At 39.4% G+C, this 20,949-nt stretch overlaps 1 long non-coding RNA gene across 1 annotated transcript; it reads right to left on the bottom strand.

The window, feature by feature from the left end:
- Window positions 1-1,539: 1,539 nt before the first annotated feature.
- LOC139039874 (uncharacterized) lies at window positions 1,540-18,139 on the bottom strand. Its single transcript, XR_011493098.1, has 2 exons — window positions 18,023-18,139; window positions 1,540-3,772 (listed from the first exon to the last, which is right to left on the bottom strand). It is a non-coding gene; the product is annotated as an uncharacterized lncRNA (long non-coding RNA).
- Window positions 18,140-20,949: the final 2,810 nt, after the last annotated feature.

The raw sequence follows: 20,949 nt of genomic DNA, 5'->3' as shown, positions 1-20,949 counted from the left end.
TCTTAGCTGATTTTCAGCAAAATCAGGAAGTGAGACAAGTAAGTGTGCAGCTGCCATAACATCCTTTCCACCATTCTCCGTTTTTGTTCCCACTATGTCTCCAAGCCACTTATAAAGCATATTTTTTTTCTATCATAAGAAAAAATATATTAAAACACTAGGATGTTAGTATAAATTAATTAAAACATGTCAGGGCCCTGGAGATAAAAGAATTACATGCTTTGCAAAAGCATCCCAGAGGAAGAAATAAGCAATTAACCTCCATTCTCACCATGGGATAATTTCTTCCTTCCATTCCTTTTCTCTTAGGCAGTGATTTGACTTCCATAAAAAACAAAAGCTCTTTTCCTTCCAGTTCTTTCCAGAACAGAGTCAGCGTAGTTAGATTCCCGTCAGCCTTGTCTTTCCCAAAGCACTTACCACATATTGCACACAATACAGGTGCTCGCCTCCTGCTTAATGAGCTCCGATAAAAAGCTCAAGTACCTGCCTGCTGTTCTTCACGTGCCCAGTGGGAGGCACCATGCCTGGACCCACAAGTTGTATGATGAGGGAATTTGTGTTGAAGGATCTCGTCAAGTCCATCATTTACTAGAGAACAGAGAACCTTGAGTGGACTGAAGGCTTCTCTGGGGTTAATTGTTCCAAAGTTAGAGTTTACATCTGAACTCAGAAGAGTTTCCTTATAGTTTTGTGGTTCTCAACCTTTTGTATTTATATGCACTTCAACATTCTTAAATTTTTGGTGGCCCGTTTTAAGAGATTGACGGAACAAAACAAGCTAAATAATTCCGCAGCAAATACAGCCTCTAGCTGATATTTTGCTGTAAGACGCCAAGGGGTCAGGGCAGACCCCCGTGACGGCATGGGCAAAGAGGTGCAGTACCCACCCCATGGCCCACACAGTCTTCATTGGCATGCCCCTTGCTGCGAGCCACCCCAGGTAACATACAGTTTAAATAAAGGCTGGAGCTAGCTATGCAAACTCAGTTTATATGTCTCTTATCTTCACCTTTCACACAGATAACCAACCTACCTAGAAATTCTGCAGTTGCCTCTGGTTAATACCTATTTCCTAACACCTTGGCGTTACGTTATGCTGCCTCGCGCATGCTCTTTTATGTGTCAAGAGGCAATATCCTCACATTTGACTTTGGCACTGATCACTCTGCTTACCTTTTACCTGAAGCCACCTGTACAGCTATTTCATACTATACTGCATCCTCGATTCAGTGTTGTGGCAGACAGCCATTGCTGTAACCACATGAATAGTGCTAGTAAATAAGGGAGAAAAGGTGGGGAACCTGTGAAAGGTCCACAGCACTCCACTGGTCTCTCAGGCTATGGAAGCCACATCAGCAGCTGTGAGGAGAAGTCAGCTGGCAACTGAGGCCCCTCATAATGGAGACCCCTGGATTTCTTCCCTTTGATCCTTCGTATCTCCCTTACCCAGGGACAGATCCAGATTTTGTGGGCTTGAAACTTGTACAATTTGGGAGTTCTTATTTTTAAACAATAATGAAAATTACAAATACAGAATTAGCTATAAAATGAATATTTATTTCAATTGAGGAAAGAAAATCACAACAAATTACACATTTTAAAAAGCTGACATAGGAGCTGGCCCAATGCCCTAGTGGTTAAGTTCAGAGCGCTCTGCTTCAGCAGTCCAGTTTCACAACTTGGGATCCCTGGCGCAGACCTACACCACTCCTCAGCCATGCTGTGGTGGCAACCCACACATAAAATAGAGTAAGACTGGCACAGATGTTAGCTCAGGGCTGATCTTCCTCAAGCAAAAACACAGGAAAATTGACAATAGATGTTGGCTCAGGGCTAATCTTTCTCAGCAAAAGGAAAAAGAAAATAACCCCCAAAACCTGACATATTCCCCTGGCATCACAAAATCCACAAAATAATATAACTTTTCAAACTCGTTAACTGCCTGATGCAACTCTATAATAATACTTTCATACCATTTTTGGCTACATACACTTAATTACTTTTTTAAAAAAATTGAGGTATAATTCACTTATCACATTATATTAGTTTTAGGTGTACAACATAATTATTTGATATTTATATATATTGTGAAATGATCACCATAATAAGTCTAGTTAACATCAGCACCATACAGTTACTAAAATTCTTTTTCTTGTGTTGAAGACTTCTGAGATTTATTCTCTTAGCAACTTTCAAATCTGTAATACAGTATTATTAATTATAGTCACCATGCTGTACATTACAGGCCCATGACTTTTTATTTTATGATTGTAAGTTTGTACCTTTTGACCCCTTTCACTCATTTCACCCTTCAACCCCTGGCAACCACCAATCTGTTCTCTGTTTCTATGAGCTTGGTTTTTGTTTTGTTTTGTCTTTTAAGTTCCACATATAAGTGAGATCATACAGTGTTTGTCTTTCTCTGTCTTAGTTCACTTAGCATAATGCCCTCAAGGTCCATCCATATTATTTCAAATGGCAAGATTTCACTCTTTTTTATGGCTGAATAATATTCCATTATATATATATATACCACATCTTCTTTATCCATTCTTTATCCATTCATCCACCAATGGACAGTTAAGTTGTTTCCATATCTTGGCTACTGTAAATAATGCTGCAATGAACATGGGGGTGCATATAGTTTTTCAAGTTAGTGTTTTGTTTTCTTCAAATACCCAGAAGTGGAATTTCTAGATCATATAGTAGTTCTATTTTTAACTTTTTGAGAAGCCCCCATTATGTTTTCCATATTGACTGCACCAATTTATATTCCCACCAGCAGTGCACAAGGATTCCCTTTTCTCCACATCCTCCCAATACTTGTTATTTTTCGTCTTTTTGATAATAGCTATTCTAACCAGTGTGAGGTGATATTTCACCATGGTTTTGATTTTCATTTCCCTGATGATTAGTGATGTTGAGCATCTTTTCATGTACCTGTTGGCCACCTATATTTCTTCCTTGGAAAAACGTCTATTCAGATCCTCTGCCCATTTTTTAATTGGATTTTTTTTTTTTGCTATTGAGTTGTATGAGTTCTTTATATATTTTGAATATTAATCCCTTATGAGAGATTTGACTTGCCAATATTTTCTCCCATTCAGTAGATTACCTTTTTATTTTGTTGGTGATCTCCTTTGCTGTGTAGAAGCTTTTTAGTTTGATGTATTCCTACTTTATTTTGCTTTTATTGCCTTTGCTTTTGGAGTCAGATCCCAAAAATCGTTGCCAAGACTGATGTCAAGGAGCCTATGTTTCCTTCTAGGAATTTTATGGTTTTAGGTCTTACATTCAAGTTTTAATCCATTTTGAGTTAATTTTTGTGTGTGGTGTAAGATAGTGGTCCAGTTTCCTTCTTTTGCACATGGCTGTCCAGTTTTCCCAAGACGATATATTGAAGAGACTGTCCTTTCCCCATTGTATGTTCTTGGCTCTTTTGGTTACTTCTTTATATGACAAATGGTAAGATTTCTGGGCATTTCCATTTTACCCAAGCAGTGACGAATTTCAAATACTCTTGCATTTACAACTCTCACCCAGTTTGCTAACAATGCCCTGTCTGTAGTAGCATATTATGAATTTTATGTTATCTTAATCAATGTTGGTATTTCTTGCCAAGTCAGCGAGAAATTGATATCTTTTTTCAGTGTGTTGATATAATTTACTCCTCTTCGTTAATTTGATTATCAAATAATCCAAAAGCTTATTCATTATTTCTTTTCAAAAGTTCTCTCTTCATTTTAATTAATTTGGCTCTTGGTATGACCTGAAGTTTAAAAAAGTTATAGTTAGCTTTTAGATGTCAAAATACTTTCTCATCTTTATTGCCTTTGTTTCATAGTCTATTAATTTTTTATCAGAATTGTCTCTATATTTATTAATAAATAAATGTAACATAATATAATATTCTTCATATTGATCCAATTGAGGAGCCTGTAATTTCTCACTATTTTATTGAAACACCTTTCCAAATTACAGTTAAAATGGCATATGTAAATGTTATCATCTTTATGAATAAGTTTATTATGTTGAAGTTTTTTTCGTAGTCTTCGAAATGTACTTTTCTTAAACTATTATTATTCCCACATTCTAAGTCTTGAATAACTTTATAATGAGCATATTATCTCATCTCCAGACTTGTTAAAGAAATACACATGTTGTTAAAGAAAAATCTAGGTCACGTGTCTTTAAAGTGCTTCATCTGCAAAGGTATAAACACAATGAAACAATGTTGCAGAATTTGAAATAGTCAACAATTTCAGGCACTGCAAAGGCATTTTGTTTTTGACTACCAAGGAGATTAAGTGAACGAGTTGCAGTCTGCACACATTTTGCAATTTATTAATATTTTAAAGAGCACTTATGGCCACTTGTCTTTACCATTGTCATATGCTGATCTCAATGTTAAGTACTTTATGTGCATTACTTCTTATTTCCACAAGTATCCTATTAGTTGTTGTAGGGCCAGGGCCTTGCTTGCTAAGCAAAAGCCCACAAGCCCATTGCAACCATGTGTCCTCCTGGCTCCCTTCTGGGCAGGAAGCCTGCTGCCATGATTTGTAACAAGCCAGGGCCTGGCCAGCCCGGATCCTAGCTTATCTCACTCAAAGAACATTGCATCTTAAAGGGATGCAGAGCCCCTCCGCATGAGCTCCTGTTCCTGGGAAGGCTGGTCGTCCCAGGGACAGCCCCTCCTGGCAGGCATATAGCCTTTGTGTCCCCCGCCTATGTAAGAAACCCCCTCCCCACCCGCAGCAGCAGGTGCATGTTGCCGTCCAGCCAGCCGCCACTGGACCTCCCTGTAAGTGGCTCCCAATAAACCCATGTGTCTCTTTCGCTGTCTCGGGTCTTCTCTGGTGTCTCTGCAACTGATCCCAGCTGGGCGTGTGGTGGACCAGATGTGGATTTTATGACTCTAATCATCTCCATCTCATAGATGAAACTGTGAGGCTTGAAAGCATCTGTAGCTAGCAAGTGACTGAGCCGAAAGTCAAACTCAGAAACTCTGAATCCAGGAGCCAGACTCTTGACTACGACAAGATACTGCTTTCTCTGGTTGCACTATTAATATAAGTGAGAAGACAATTTGGAAGGAGGAAATACCTGAAATATTGGCATAGCCTTAGCTAGGGTCTATGTGTGACAAGAAAAACACATTTAGCAACGCTGAAAGGGTCCATATTTTTTTCCACTACTTGTTCTAAGGATTGATTAGATTGTGGCAGCCATTTTTAGCCTTGGGGACCAAAGAGGGAGCCCACAGCCTTCCAGGTCTTACACTGTTTTGCTGGCTACACTAGACACAACTGTAGCCTGTTGGAGGGACCATGGCAACTTGGATCCTGCCCCTGGCTGACTGTGCCCTGTGTTGGACTCTATCACCAGCCTGGGCCACACGCTCCTCATCTATAAAATTAGGGAGCTACACTACATGGTCTCTGAGGTCTTTTCTGTAAAGTTCAACTGCAGTGCCAACTTAAGTAGGAACATGGGGTGTACCTAGTGCCAAAGACATATGTTCATCTTTAGTTGCTGAAGTCTTACTGTTTAGAAATAGAGTCATAGTTCCAAGCAGAACGTATAATAAAAGACAAACCAAACTATTCCCTCTTCTTAAATATTCTGATTTATTAATTATCCATAAAATTAAAATAAAGGGGTTTTGAGATTAATATGCTTTATTGTATATCAGTAAATATATTGTAGGAGATACTCAACATCACTGATGAAACAGTAATAATAATAATGTTCTCACTTTCATTCGTATTAGTTTTTGGCAACCAGATATATAAGTTTTGTAAATTCAATTTTAAAAGTCAGTCATTATTGAGGAATGGTTACAAATAAATATTCCTGACTAAGAATTATAAATGACCAATAAGCGCATGAATAGGTATCAATATCACTGAGAATCAAAGAACTGAAAATTAAAGCAAAGAAATACAATTTTCTACCCCTCAAACTGGTGAAGATTGAATGGAAGTGTAATTTGGCAAAACTTTCTAGGGGAAAATTTGATGATATATTTTGAACTTTGTATACTTTTAACACAAAATATTTTCTCTTCAGAAATTTACCCTAAACAAATAATCACACTGAAAACTACAAAGCACTATTAACATTTTTTTTTTAAAGACCTAAATAAATGGAGCAACATCCTGTGTTCATGGATTGGAAAACTTAATATTGTTAAGACATCTATACTACCCAAAGAAATCTACAGATTTGATGTAATACTTATCAAAATTCCAATGGTAATTTTTGCAGAAATAGAAAAGCAGATTTTCAAATTCATATGGAATTACGAGGGTCTCCAAATAGCCAAAATAATCTTTAAGAAGAACAAATTTGGAAGATGCACACTTCCCAAATTCAAAACTTACTACGAAGCTACAACAATCAAAACCCTGTGGTACTGGCATAAGGATAGACATATAGACCAGTAAAACAGAATTGAGAGTCCAGAAATAAATTCATACGTCTATGGCCAATTTCTTTTCAACAAGGATGCCAAGAACATTTAATGGGGGACGAACAGTCTCTTCAGAAGTGGCGTTGGGACAACTGAATATTCACATGCTAATGAGTGAATTAGGACCCCTACCTGCCGCCATATATAAACATCAACTCAAAATGGATCAACAACCTAAATACGAGCTAAAACCATAAAACTCTTAGGAAAAAAAGTAGGAGTAGAGTCTCATGACCTTGGATGGGACAATGGATTCTTAGATATGATCCCCCAAAGCATAAGCAACAAGGGAAAAATACACACTTTGGACTTCATTAAAATTAAAGACTTTTGCACACTAAAGGACATTATCAAGAAAGTAAAAAGACAATCTACAGAATGTGAGAGAATATTTCCAAATTATATTTCTGATAAAGGTCTAGCATCCAGAATATATAAAAAAATCTTACAACTCAACAACAAAAAGACCATCCAATTAAAAAATAAGCAATGAGTATGAGAAATGAATAAACATTTCTCCAAAGAAGGTATACAAATGACTAACACACGCAGAGATGTTCGACATTATCAGTCACTAGGGAAATACAAATCAAAACTACAATTAAGTTCCACTTCACACCCACAAGGATGGCCATCATTTTAAAAAACGCAAGAAAATAAGTATTGGCGAGGATGCGGAGAAATTGGAACCCTTGTATATTGCTGGTGGAAATGCAAAATGGTTCGGCCACTATGGAAAACAGTTGGGCAGCTCCTCAAAAAGTTAAGCATAGAATTGCCATGACCCAGATATTTACCCCAAAGGATTGAAAACAGGCACTCAGACAAGCACCTGTACACGATGTTCATTGCAACATTATTCACTATAGCCAAAAGGTGGAAACAGCCAAATGTCAATCAATGAATAAATGGATAAACAAATGTGGAATATTTATACGATGGAATATTATTCTGTCATAAAAATCAATTACTTAGTGGTGCATGCAAAAACATGCATGAAGCTCAAAAACATGCTGCATGAAAGAAGCTAGACACGAAAGGTCACATGTTGCATGATTCCATTTATACGAAATATCCAGAATGGATAAACCCAGAAAGAGCACAGATTGGTGGTTGTCAGGGGTTGTGGAGATGGGAATGAGGAGAATGCGTAATGGGCAAGATGTTTCACTTTGGAGTGATGGAAATGTTCCAGAACTAAATAGAAGTGCTTGTTGCACAATATTGTGAATATACTGAATGCCATGGAATCATTCACTTTAAAATGGTTAATTTTATGTTATAGGAATTTCCCCTCAAATTATTTTTTAAGTTAGTAGAGACTATTTTTGGGTAAGGGCATTATGTGTGATTTCTTGTTGTTTATCTGCATTTAAAAAATTTTAACAACGATCAGTACTGTTTTAATAATTAGGAAAGGATTATTTAAAAAAAAATTAACCCCCAAGGACCTTACAATTTCAAACTACACTTTAAGGCAGCTGGAAGGAATGGCTAAGAGAAATCTAGGCATCTTTTTACACATATTGAGAAAAGCACATCTTTTAAAAATATATTAAAAACGTAATGTTTGTAATTTTCGCCTCTGTTCATTAACAATTAAATTTCTTTCCATGTGCTGCCTCCCAGAACTCTTTTATGCAAAGTAAGAAGAATGGCAGCAGAAAAGTTCATAGACTTATTATAGAGCGAGTGCTTCTGGGGGGAAAAACGGAGTTGGTGAGAAAGGATGATATTATTGGGACAAAAAATATCAACTCAAATCTACTTTTATAAAAGAAGCAACTAGCCATTTAGAGAATGGTAACAAAGTCTACTTCACAGCTGTGTGTTTCCCCTCCCTTTCTCTGGTTGATATAGAATCGAGAGAAAGTAGATGCACAATACCTTTTTTTTGCTTTAGCCATAAAACTATTCCCTGAAGACTTTAGCTGGAGCGGATGAGTTTTGGTCTGAAAAAATTAGAGCAGAAATAAAGAAGGATCTGCACTTCCCATTGCTTCTAATTTTCTTCTGTAATGAGTTTCCTGCTTAAATGCGCATGCAGTGTGTCCTCTTTCCTTATGGGAAAATGTGTGCAGAAGCAACTGCTAAGGAGCCCAGTTTTCTTACGGTGTTTAGTGTGCTCTGTTGGGGAAAAATACATACAATTCGTACCAGCCTAACCCTAGTGTGGGCAACATTTGGGATAACGTGGAAGGTGTTGTTGAAAAGACGAATAGATGAGAGATTTTTTTCTTTCTATGAGCTATTTAAAAGAAAACCATAAATACCTGATAAAATAATTCGATATCGCAAGGGAAAATGATGACTGAAAGTATTTCTCAAAGTACGATCTGCTGACCACCTCAATCAAAACTTCCTCAGATGCTTGTTGGAAATACAAATAGTAGGTCTAACCCTAGAAGACTGGCACAGAAACTGTGGGAAGTGAAACTACATTCAAAAACAAAACACAGCAAAACCCATAAACACACACATTCTAAGCCAGAGGTCAATGAACTATGACCAGTGGACCAAATCTGGCCCATTGCTTGTTTTTATAAGTAAAGTTTAATTGGCACACACCCACACTCAGTCTATGGCAGCTTGTGTGCTAAGATGGCAGAGTTGAGTAGTTGTGGCAAAGACTCTATCTTCCTAAAGCTTAAAATATTTACTATCCAGCCGTTAACTGACAAAGTTTGCCACCCCTGCTCTAAGCCAATGCCTCTTAAACTTTAATGTGTAGATGAATCACTCAGGAGTCATTAGAGAAAGAAGATTCTGATTCAGTAGGTATGGGGTGGGCCTGAGATTCTGTGTGGCTCAAATCTCTCAGGCGATGCTGCTGCTGCCATCTTGTAGATCACATTTAGTAGCCACGGTCTAGAGTAGCGGTTCTTGGAATATGAGAAATGCAAATTCTCAGCTCCAACACAAAGCTACTGGATCGGAAATGTTGTGGGTTGAACCCAACAATCCATGTTTTATCAAGCCCTCCAGGTGATTTCGGTTGCATGCTGAAGCTTGGGAAGCACTTGTCCAGATTATCCTGATGCAAACTAAAACTTGATAAGCACTATCTTCAGAGAGCCTGAAGTGGTGTTTATGTTAGACTCATTATCATTGATTCTCCTAAACACAGTTTATGTTTGTTTAGCATAATGACCAACAGGGAAGGAGACGCTCTATGAAATTGCCTCTTAATATCATATTATTTATTTCCTTCTTCTGTTTTCAGAATGGTAGTCTCAAACAAGTAAAATTTCAAATGCGTCTTCAATGGCTTATTCCAGTTTAATGAATATTTTACTTTTGAGCAGGTCTTCTAATTTAGGGCTGTGTAAAGTAGCTTCAAATGCTATGCCATTTCTAAAATGATCAACAGAGGGAGCTGCTGTCATAATTCTAATCCTTAAAGATCAAGGGAATTTTTCCTTCTTATTGGCTGAATTGAAGAAGGAATGGCCTCTTGACTCATCCTTGAGGAAATGTTATTGTTCGGATGTACAGTTTCTACCGTCCATGTTATGGACAGCTATATACAAAGCCAAAACGGCTATATATGTTCAAAGTGAGTGTAACCTGTAAGCAATTCTATTCAATTACTCTCAACACACACGGACCCCCTAATATGTTCAAATAGTGTTGAAGGTACAAGAGATTACTAAAATACTGATCCTGTTCTCACTAAAAACAAAGTTCTGGGGAAAAAGGGGTGTTAAGAGAAGCGTGTAAATAAATCGAATAATACAAAATATAATCCCTTACCAAGATCAGAGGGGAACTGAGACCAACGGGCAGGTGCTTTGGTGAATTTCCTAGAGGTGGCCATTTCGGTACATGACATGTGTGGTCACAGGAGGAACTGAGCCACCCAGCTCTGAGCTGAATGATGTCCTTTACCAGAGCACAAGGAGAAGTACAAATTGTTAACTGTAATTGTCTAGTTTGTCAGCAAGACAGAATATTTACAAAACACAGTGGACCATATTCCCAGGGGTAAAGGACCAACACACAGATGGCAGGTGAACTACCTTAGACCCCTGCCTTTAGCGCAAGATGCGAGTGGGTTTTGACTGGCATGGATTCAGGATGTGGCTTTGCTTACCCAGGCATACAAACTAATGTTAACAATACAGTCGAAGGATTGAAACAAAGATACTGTAGCAATTTGTCTTAGCAAGTGACACTTTTCCTGATCAAGGAACCCATTTCACAGCACGTCTGTACAATCCCAGCCAAGTACCTAGTACAGTGGGGACTCAAAAAATGTTTGCTGATGTACAAAGAGATGGATGGAGAACTGAATGGCTGATGGGACTGACAGAATAAAGAGATTGGCAAGGTCTGATGAGGACATTATCAGTGGGAATGAAAGAAAAAGACAAACTAGAGAAACACTGTCTAGGTAGACACTTGGCGTTTGAAAATTATTTAGATATTGGGATACAGAAGTCAGTGGGTACCAAAATGACTGGTGACAGAGGGATGATAATAACTTGAACAGAAATAAAAGAATTAGAAGGCTAATCGAGCTTGGGAGGTGAGTGTCCAGAGACAAGCTTAACTTTAGGCTGTTAGAGCTGGAGATGCTACACCATCCAGGATGAGATAAACAAAGAGGCTGTTGGTGTCACAACTTTAAGGGTTGGAGAGAGGTTTGGAATAGAAATAGAGACTGGGGTTCTCTTCAGAGAGATCTTAGGATAGTTTAGCTATATGATAAAAAGAACATATTTAATCACGAATGTACTCATCCGTTCACTAGCATTTATCAAAGACCTAAGTGTTCTGGGCACCGAGCTAAAGGTTGGGGAGAGTAATAGCCAACATTTTTGGAGCACGTATTATATGACAGGCTGTGCCTGGTGCTGGGCTTGGAGCAATGAACTTGCAGGAAATTGAGATCCTAGTGGGGAGGCACAGAAAACAAAAGTAATAAGTAAAATGTATACTGTTAGACAGTGAAAGGAGAAAAGTAATCCTGGAAAGGCAGCTAGAGGATGTGAGAGTTAGGGGTTTCGGTTTTAAGTAGGGTGATCAGGGAAGGCCTCATGGAGGAAATAACTTTTGTGCAAAGACCAGAGGCAAGTAATGGAGCAAGGGCAGACGGAGAACAAATGTTCCAGGCGGAGCAGCAAGTGGCAGCAGGAACACTAAGTGCAAAGGCCCTGGGGTGCGGGAACACGCCTGGGGCACTGGAAGAATGGCAAGAAGGCAGGGTTTCTGCAACAGAATAAGCAGAGGTAGAATAGAAGGTAATGAGGTCGGGGTAACAGGGACCAGCTCGTGTAGGACTTGCAGGCTGGTGACATGACTTGGCTTCTACTAGAGGGATTTCAGTGGAGGAGTGACACCATGTGACTTAAATTCTGATAGTGTCGCTCAGGCTTCCATTGGGAGGAATAACTAAAGTGGGCAGGATAGAAGCAGTGAGAAGGCTGGTTCCGGTAAGAAATGAGGGTGGCCCAGGCCAGGTTAATAGCAGAGGAGGCAGAGAGCGGTTGTTGCCTTCTGGACAGGCTTTGAAAGTAGAGCCAAGAGGATCTGTTGATTGATTGATTGTGGGGCGTGAGAGAACAAGGGAAATCTTTTGACTCTCGTGTTTCTGCCCTGAGCCATTGGAAGCATTGCGTTGTCACTGACTGGGATGGAGAAGATCCAGATGCACTTTGTGGGAAGGAGCGAGGCATTTTCATTGGACAGGTTAACTGTGAGATACCCGTGGGGCAACCAAGTGAAGTCATGGAGGAGGCTGGTTTACATGGGAGTCTGGCGTTCAGGACCGAATTTGAAGCAGGAGATATAAATGTGGGAGTTGTCCCGTACAGACCATGTTTGCAGCCCGAAGCAGATGAAACCACCAAGAGAATGGGTGTAGATAGAGAGAAAAAGAGCTGAAAGCCTTTAAGCTTGGAACACTCAACATTTAGAGTCAGAGAAAACTATAGAAACTAGTAAAGGAGTGGCCGTCAAGAAGTTTATACTAAAAGGAGACACATATGGAAATAAATGTATGTTTGTATTCATTACAGAGGGGGTTCGAAGGAGACAGAGAGGGGTCAAGCCTATCAAAGCAGTGAAGGATCAAGAAGATTCCACAGAGAAGGAGCCATGAGAAGTGGGGTGTGGATGCTCCACACAGAGAGAGGTGAGATGAATGACTCCAGCTCACTGTGGTAGAGGGGTCAACAGCAATGACTCTGTAGCCAGATTGCCTGGATTTGAATCCTGGCTCTGCCACTTACTAGCTGTGTGACATTGGTCAAGTCACTTAACCTCTCTGAGCCTCAATCTCCTCATCCATGAAATGGGGATAATAACAGTACATATATTTTAGGGTTGTTCTGAGGATTAAATAATTTAATATTTGTAAAATTCTTAGATTACATAGCCTGGTATATGCTATAAAGAAGTAAATTCATAGAGATTTGGAATTCTATGGAACAAGTTGGAAATTATAATGTGAGAGCACAGGGTGAGCAGGCAGAAGAAATGATGAGTCATAAGGCTTGAGAGGCCGGCGGGGGCCAGTTCATGGAGGCCCTTCATATCATAGTAAGGAATTTGGGCTTTTTCTGTACGCAATTGATCAGCTTCCTGTTTTTGAGATACCATTCTGGCAGAAGGGTAAGGGTTACAGCGTGAGGAGGTGAGGTTAGAGGCAAACACGAGTAAGGAGGGGGCACTGAGATGGTGGGAAGAGAAAGAGCAGCAGTGACTGGACCGGAGAGCATGGAGAAGGTAACACTGCCCAGGCTTGGTCACTAGTTGGATGTGAAGAGTAAACAAAAAGGCAAAGGGAAAGACTCGCAGGTTTTCCGTTGTGTTCCTGGTTAGCCAAGAAGGAATGCACGAGGAAGAACATGTGCCTTCAGGGAGGATAATGCTTCTGTTTCGTGAGCGCAAGGATCAAGTACTTCTGACAGTTGGGTTAAGACGATCACGCACTCGGGGACGTGGAAGCCTGGAATGCGATCTGACATACGGCTGCGACCGAGGAGAAAAGTCCAGGCTGAACATACAGGTTCAGAAGTCAGCGTCATGTCTGCGGTTGTGGAAGTCAGAAAATTAGAAGAGATGGCTTAGGAATAGTGTGTAAAATGAGAAATCCAAAGCAGAGCCCTGCGAAGCATCAACACTGGGAGAAGAGACAACTGAAAAGGAGACAAAAATGGCACAGAGGCAGAAGAAGACAGAAAGAGTGGCTTCTTAGAAGCCAAGGAGGGGAAAGTATCCAGGAGGATAAGAACTGGGGCACACAGAAAGGTCAGGGGCGTGGAGGACAAACGAGATCTCAGTAGGCGTTGCAATTATGAGATCATGGGAAGTAAGAGCAGGAGTCTAATTACTGTGGGTGTAGCAGACACAGCTGGTGCTCCTCCCGTATCCCTTTGGCACTCACCAGTCCCATCTCTACTGATGGCTTCCTACTGCCACCACTGCTACTTTCTACCTTTGAGGCCAGAAGGAGCCCAGCTTTGTCTTGGAGCAGGCTGGAAGTGCTAGAGAGTTCATGCCCCCAGCAGCAACCCTCAATGATCCAGGATGAGGGTTGATTGCTAAGTACCTCAGTATTCCCACCCCCAAAAAGGGAAAACTTTCAGACACATGCTACCTAGTTTCTCAAATGTCCCCAATGACATTCAAATCACGGTTTCCCACAGTAGTCCCCGAGGCACTGACACATCCTGTATTGGCTCTTTGCCTCCCCTGACTCAGTTCCCCAATCCCCTAGCTGGGATTGTCTCCCAAATAGACTATGCCCATCAAATTCTTATCAGAATCACCTTCTGGAGGTGACAGACCTCAGACATTAGGTTAGAAAAGTTATAGGAAATTAAGAAGAAAACAAATTAGAACATTTAAGCTTAATTTTGAATGAATGAAGGGAGACAGGGCAGTAGCTAGAGGGTGGCATAGGGTCAAGAGATTTTTCTTTCTATCATAGGAGAAAATCAAGCAAGTTTATATAGTGAAGGGAAAGAGCCTGTAAGAAGGGGTGTGGGTGTAGGACAAGTGATGAGCTCAGCGAGAAGTGTCCCCAGGATGGCTGAAGGCAGGTGATAGCACAAGTTGGGTTAATAGGAATAGGGACACCTCTCCACTAAGCAAGAGGAAAGGAGAGATGGCGGCCAGAGTAACAGGTAAGAGTGTAGTGGTGTGTATGTTCCCATGGCCAGAAAGCAGAAAGGGAGCTCGTTTGCCCAGGGTGAAGCAGATTAGGGTGAAAGTATAAATCTGTTGAGCAAGAAAAAGCTGGAGACTATCGGAACGGCTTCACTTAGGTGGTGAATGGAAAAGAGAAAAATTTAGAGAGATAAGTCAAGAAACAAGTGATGCAGTGACACAGATACGAAAGAAGGAAGAATTTTAAAGGAGAGAGTGATCAAGTTGTCCAAGGCTGTAGAGAGGCTGAGGCGATCAGGGAAGGTTTTCGGATTTGGCCATTTCCTGATGATCGTCAGTGGTTTTGGAGAGAGGAGTTTCCATTGGGTGGATAGGAGAGAAGCCATCCACTTAAGGGATAAAGGAGTGGGTGGACAGGGAAAAGCTAGAGAGCAGAAAACAGGAGGGCCCTTGATCAGAGAATAGTTCCAAAACATATATTCACATCAATTCAATGGTGAAAGAACTCCATGATGTTTCCAGATACGCCAAGACGCCTGTATTCAAAACCCATCAGCTATTTGGTTGTATTATATGAAATTACCTGGATTTGACCATTTTTAACCTACAAATATGGCAATTTCATATGGTTCAACCCAATATTCAAAAATATCATGGGCTAGGTTTCCTACGGACCAGCAGTCAGATTCTCAGGTCCTCCGTGTCAGTTGTCACTTCTCCGTCTATGGAGAATCTCTGAAACATCAAACCTCCAGGAATACTCTGTGGTTCACGGGATACACGGATGCAGCATAATGAAAAGTGACAAATTATTAATTTCATTTTTAGAGTTTGCTAATAACGTGTGCTTTATGTAAAGAATAAAAATTTCTATAATACACTATTAGAAATAAGCTGCTTTCTCTTTGTTAGATTTTCACAAATATTCTGAAAATAAAAATCTTCCTCTAGATCCATCAGTTTTTACTCTAAATATTTTTTAGAATGAAATAGCTATAATAGAATGAAAGGGTGAATCGTAATTTATGTGCTGCAGACATCACTGAGTGAAAGCAGCTGTAGTGAACTTGATTATTTTGCACCTTACTCCCTGCTTCAATAATTTTTTCTCAAATTTAATTGCTTCCTGGCCAATGATGAAGGGCATGTAAAATGCAATTAACAGATGAAAAATACCTCTTGCAATTTGATATTAAACAGAAGTGATGGAGTGTGACATTAAGAAATGGTATGGAGCTACACACTTTGCATTTCACTTTAATTATATCAACTGCAGATTCTGGAACACTGCAGTTTCACACGTGCTTAATTAAATTATGTCAGTACCAATACTTTTAGGTCAAAAAAAATTTGGGGAGGAAGTTTCAGAGACAGGTAAGATGGAGACAATAATTTTTTGACTTTCTGGCTACGGGACCAGAATAAGCTCTTGAGGCCTCTTTTATCTATAAAGATCTGTGGTTGTAACAGGGAGTGATTCAAATGGAATTCACAAATGAATGACAAATGACATCATTTTTAATATACTTTGGGCTCATGGGAGGGAAAGTGGTCTGTATTAATTCCACAACTCTCCACTCCCCACAAGTAGTTTCAGACTGATGTATTTTTTGAAAATATAAAAAACAAACAAATAAACAGAGAAACTAATAAAATCTTTTTTTAAGAATTAAAGAATTAAATCATTTCTTTTTTTTAAAGAAAAATTTAAAAGTTCTAATTATATCCATTGTATAGATAAGAAACTCCAATTTTAAGATATTAATGCTTAGGCTGTATACTGCTGGTTGTACAGTTGATGTCTAAGCTTACCTATAACACACTATGCACTAAGTTCCTATTCTATATGTTTCTTTTAATGGATTACATGAATATGTAGGAATTATGTATTTTCTTCCCTTGACCCTGTTTATGTTAACAGTAATGTTCTTTTTGCCTTTCCAGCGCTCATGTTCTAGCCTCGTCTCCACTGTATTCTTTTCCTAGAAGCAGTCCATGATCAAAGTTCAAGTGAAAGTCATTGAAGAGATCTGAAGTCCCCAAACGGGGGACATTAGTTATACTGCACTACCAACTCAGCCTCAGGCGCATATAGGGCAGCTTAGATTCTGAAGAAAGTGTCTGGGACCACAGAGAAGACCAGCTTCAGACATTTTGGGATAGACTAGTTCTTTGCTGGGGCCTAAAGCTCTGCTTTTGGAACATTTAAAATGTAGCAAAAACCTTGAGAATAAAAGAAAACTTACGTTTTATATTGGTTCAGTTTACTTACTTTGTTAGCAAACAAGTTAAGTGATTCTATTCATAATAGTTACCATTCACAAAATCATATATGCCATTTGTAATATACATACATATGTATGTGATATAATCCCTATTTAATTGGATATTATGATCCTCCTTTAAAGATGAGGAAACAGAGAACATAAGTGACTTGCTCACGATCATACAGCTAGTATGTGGCAGAGCTAAAATTCAGACTCAGTTCCATCCGGCTCCAAATTCCACACTTTTTCCACCCCACCATGCAGCCTCCAAAGGAGGCTTCAGATATTTCTTGGTTACATATTACCCTTGCAGTTCTTAGTGTAACCTTGTAAAGTGGGAGATCAAAAGTTGTTATGCCGCTCCCTCAAAATCCACTTCCCTAATTGCTGAACTCCACCAGCTCTAGCTGCACTCAGCTGAGAGGTTAAAGTCAACAAAAGAAAAACTTCTAAGTCGATATGCCCAAACTAATTAAAATAATTTAAGAGGACTCTTTTACAAGCTAGGATTAATAACGTATGTAGAATTTTATTGAACCATTTACTATTTTTTTTCTGAGATACAAGATATTTCATAGTTCTTTTACTAATGCTTATATTTTCTTTGAAAAAATAAGCATTCCTGACGAAAGCCCAATGCTAGATAAAGAAGATTGCACAAATATTATGTGCACAGCTTGGTGACATATCACGTGAATCCATTTGTGTAATCATCTTCCACATGGAAAACTCTGCTGGCAATTCAGAAGCCCCCTCATTCCCTTCCCAATGGCTCCCCCTTCTCTCTTCCGCAAAGAGACCACTGTCTTGGCTTCCAACACCATAGAGTAGTTTTACCTATTTTTGAGTTTTTTATAAGTAGAATATTCAGGTTTCTAATCTGTGTGCGGATTCTTTCGCTCAACATTATGAAATTCTCTCACGTGGCGCACGTAGCTGTATTTCTTTCATTTTCCTTGCTGAATGCTATTCCATTGCATGAATACACCACGCTAAAAATCCGTTCTACTGTCAATGAACATGTGAGTTATTTCCATTTGGGACTTATTACAAATAACACTACTATAAACAGTTTTGTACACGTCTCTTGGTATACGTGTTCAACTTTAGTAGATAATTCCAAACAGATTTCCAAAGTGGTTGTACTTATTTACAAACTTACCTGCTGTAAATGAGTGTTCCCACTCTCCATTTCAGTCCTACCTTTTGATGTTTGTTGAAAAGGTTGGGAGCTCAGAGGAAGCGTTACCTCTGTCCTAGTGCAGCACAGGGACTTTATATATTCCACCCAGGATGACTCAGCTGTCTTCTTGGACTCTTGTCACTCTGACCTACTCCCTAACTGCAAGTGTTAGCACTCTAGCTGAAAGTGTTTTCTGGAATATGCTGTGAACGGGGACAATTTAATAACATACGGCGGGGCACCAGTGTGATGATCTCATGTGTGAGTAACCACTTTAAGATCATCTTAGTATTGTTCATTCATTAGTCCGAAAGAGCAATGGCAAAGTAAGCCGCTCAGAAGTTGGAGGCACCTTAAGCCTGGCCTTAATGTAGTCACAGCGAAAATGAACGAGTTCTTCTTAATGAATCTGACGCTTATTATAGAATTTGGATGGAAGTTCTGAACATACCGGAACTCCTGCAAAGCACCACTCTGGAAGGTAGTGTTATTCGAACTGACAATAGGTGCGTAAAAGTTCGGACCCGTTTCTTTTAAGTAGGTCAAAGCCTTTTATAAAAGTTCCTTATAAGTCCTAATAATCTTATTTCAGAAATTCTTGTAAGCTATCCCCACTTTTTACTAAGTTAAGAGAAAAACTGTGAGAGATGGAGAGACGATCATTTACCTTAGATAATCCTGGGTACCAGGGACAATTCCAGAAATAAGTTTGCAAAGTGGAATAGATTAACTTTTCTTTGAAAAGTTCAGTGAGAGTGTGGAGACGGTGTGGAGAAGAAAAGGGAAGGACATTGAATTTATTTGTAAGTAATATATATGTCCCCACAATTTTTCTTCTTGCTGAAGTTAAGGAGAAACTAAACAAGCAAGTTAAACGCGTAGCCTTCAAAGAGAACCTCCCATCTCTGCCTCATGGATCTTAAGGAGGTGAAGAGGAAAAGGTGATGTAATCTCTGAATAATAAATAGAAGATTAACAGAGGCTTAATCGCCATGGTATTTCTAGTACCCAAGTTTCTTTGACCACAAAATCCATTCTCAGATTGTCTTTTTGTTTTTTAATTACGTGAATGGTCACTAATTTCTAATAGAGCATTAATATTCTTAATCACCTTTTCTTCAGCCCATGGAATCATGCGCAGAATGGTACTGTCATCATTGAGTGTCTAGTGATAGCAAAAAATCTCCCAGGAACCTGAAAGTGAGGTTTTCATGTTCAGATTCCCTGATGCTGTCTTCTTGCCGTTTGCTTTCAGTGGCATCAGTTGATTTGATTGATGTATATAATGCATTTGGCATAGACTCTGGCAATTTTTTCAAGAAACGGTAGAAATCCCTGGTAGGTAGGAAAAAAGGAGGAAAGCAAGAATGGGGCTAAGGAAGAAGGAGGAAGCGTCAGAGAGCAGGAGTGCCGTTGCGTATTTTCACAGGTGTTGAGTCAATAGGGCTGTGACCGGTAGGTTTAAAAGTGAGCCTCATTGTGCAAGCAGAAAGCACTTTCCTGCCCTCGCTCAGCTTCTGCAGAGTGGAAAACCTCCATCAAGGAAAGGTGGACACTCCTCCTTAGCTACCTTCCTGCCTCCACGAGGCAGCTCTAGGGTTAGGGAAGAGAGGAAAAAGAAAGGGTAGAAGAAGTCTCATTTGACTGGAATGGCTTGACCTCAAACTTATTTCCATCTGGATAATAAATTTAAATGTAGCTGAAATTTATTTTGTGCTTAGCGATATTTAAAGCTGACTATTCTTCTTCATGAGACGTTACTGTGGATGCTTTGGAGGACCCTATCCCCCGATCACTGAGAATTTCTCACTTGCGGTTTCCTTGACTCAGAAACTTTCCCACCTCGCTGCTTATAATGCCGCCTTCAGCGAGATCTTGCTGGGCAAAAGGGGGCTGGGCCACAATAATAAAGGTTATATTATGAAATTTGCCTAGGAGTCTGAGTCTGAAAACAGTCCATGTCACATATTTGAGTTTTCTATTGTATTTCACCCTTAAATTAGATGACAAATGATTAAAGGACAAAATTAGGGTTTTGTGGTTGTTTTTGTCAATGCAGCTTTCTTTTTAGGTTGTTAAAGAGATGCTCTGTGAAATTAATATATATATCCTTGAAATTTTGATATACTCTGTTCTCATTTTACAAAGGAAAAACAAAAATCTAAGTTTATACAGTTATTTTGTAGCAAAGCCAAGTCTAGAAAGAGGGTCTCTTACATCCTAGGCCACTGTTCTTGCAACTATACCATTGTGCCTTTAGGGTGGACACTTAATAAAATTATTGTTTTATGAGCGATGCTGGCATTTCTTTTCCTGGACTATCTTAAAATATGGAAGCATAGGGTTATGATAGAGACAAAAGCTGCTCTGTCTAATTTGATTTTTAAATAATCTTTTTAAGATAATCTTTTTGAATTCCAGTGAAGACAAAGGGGAATTGAGGCCACAAAGATTATGACTTTTTTTTTTTTTTTGCTGAGGAGGATTCACCTTGAGCTAACATCTGTTGCCGATCCTCCTCTTTTTTTGCTTGAGGAAGATTGTCTCTGAGTAATGTCTGTGCGGACCTCCCTCTATTTTGTACGTGGGTCGCTGCCACAGCATGGCTGATGAGTGGTGTAGGTCCACATCCAGGATCTGAACCCGTGAACCTGGGCCACTGAAGCAGAGTGTGCCGAACTTAACCACTATGCCACTGGGCCGGCCCCAAGATTATGACATTTTTTAAAGAAAGTTTCTCTAAGCAACCTAAAAGGCCCTGTTATGGCTCAAATAGTGAGCAAACTGTGTGTGTGTTTGTATAACACATATTTTCATTATGACATACACTTCCCTGAGAAACAGGAGTGGAGACCAAACAATTTCATGACTAATCATAGTGTTAAATTTCCCATCGATATCGAAAA

The sequence above is a fragment of the Equus asinus genome, chromosome 12 (genome assembly GCF_041296235.1).
Source record: "Equus asinus isolate D_3611 breed Donkey chromosome 12, EquAss-T2T_v2, whole genome shotgun sequence".
Lineage (NCBI taxonomy): Eukaryota > Metazoa > Chordata > Mammalia > Perissodactyla > Equidae > Equus > Equus asinus.
Note: the sequence above shows the minus strand (reverse complement) of the source record. Positions and strands in the feature narration are given on the sequence as shown.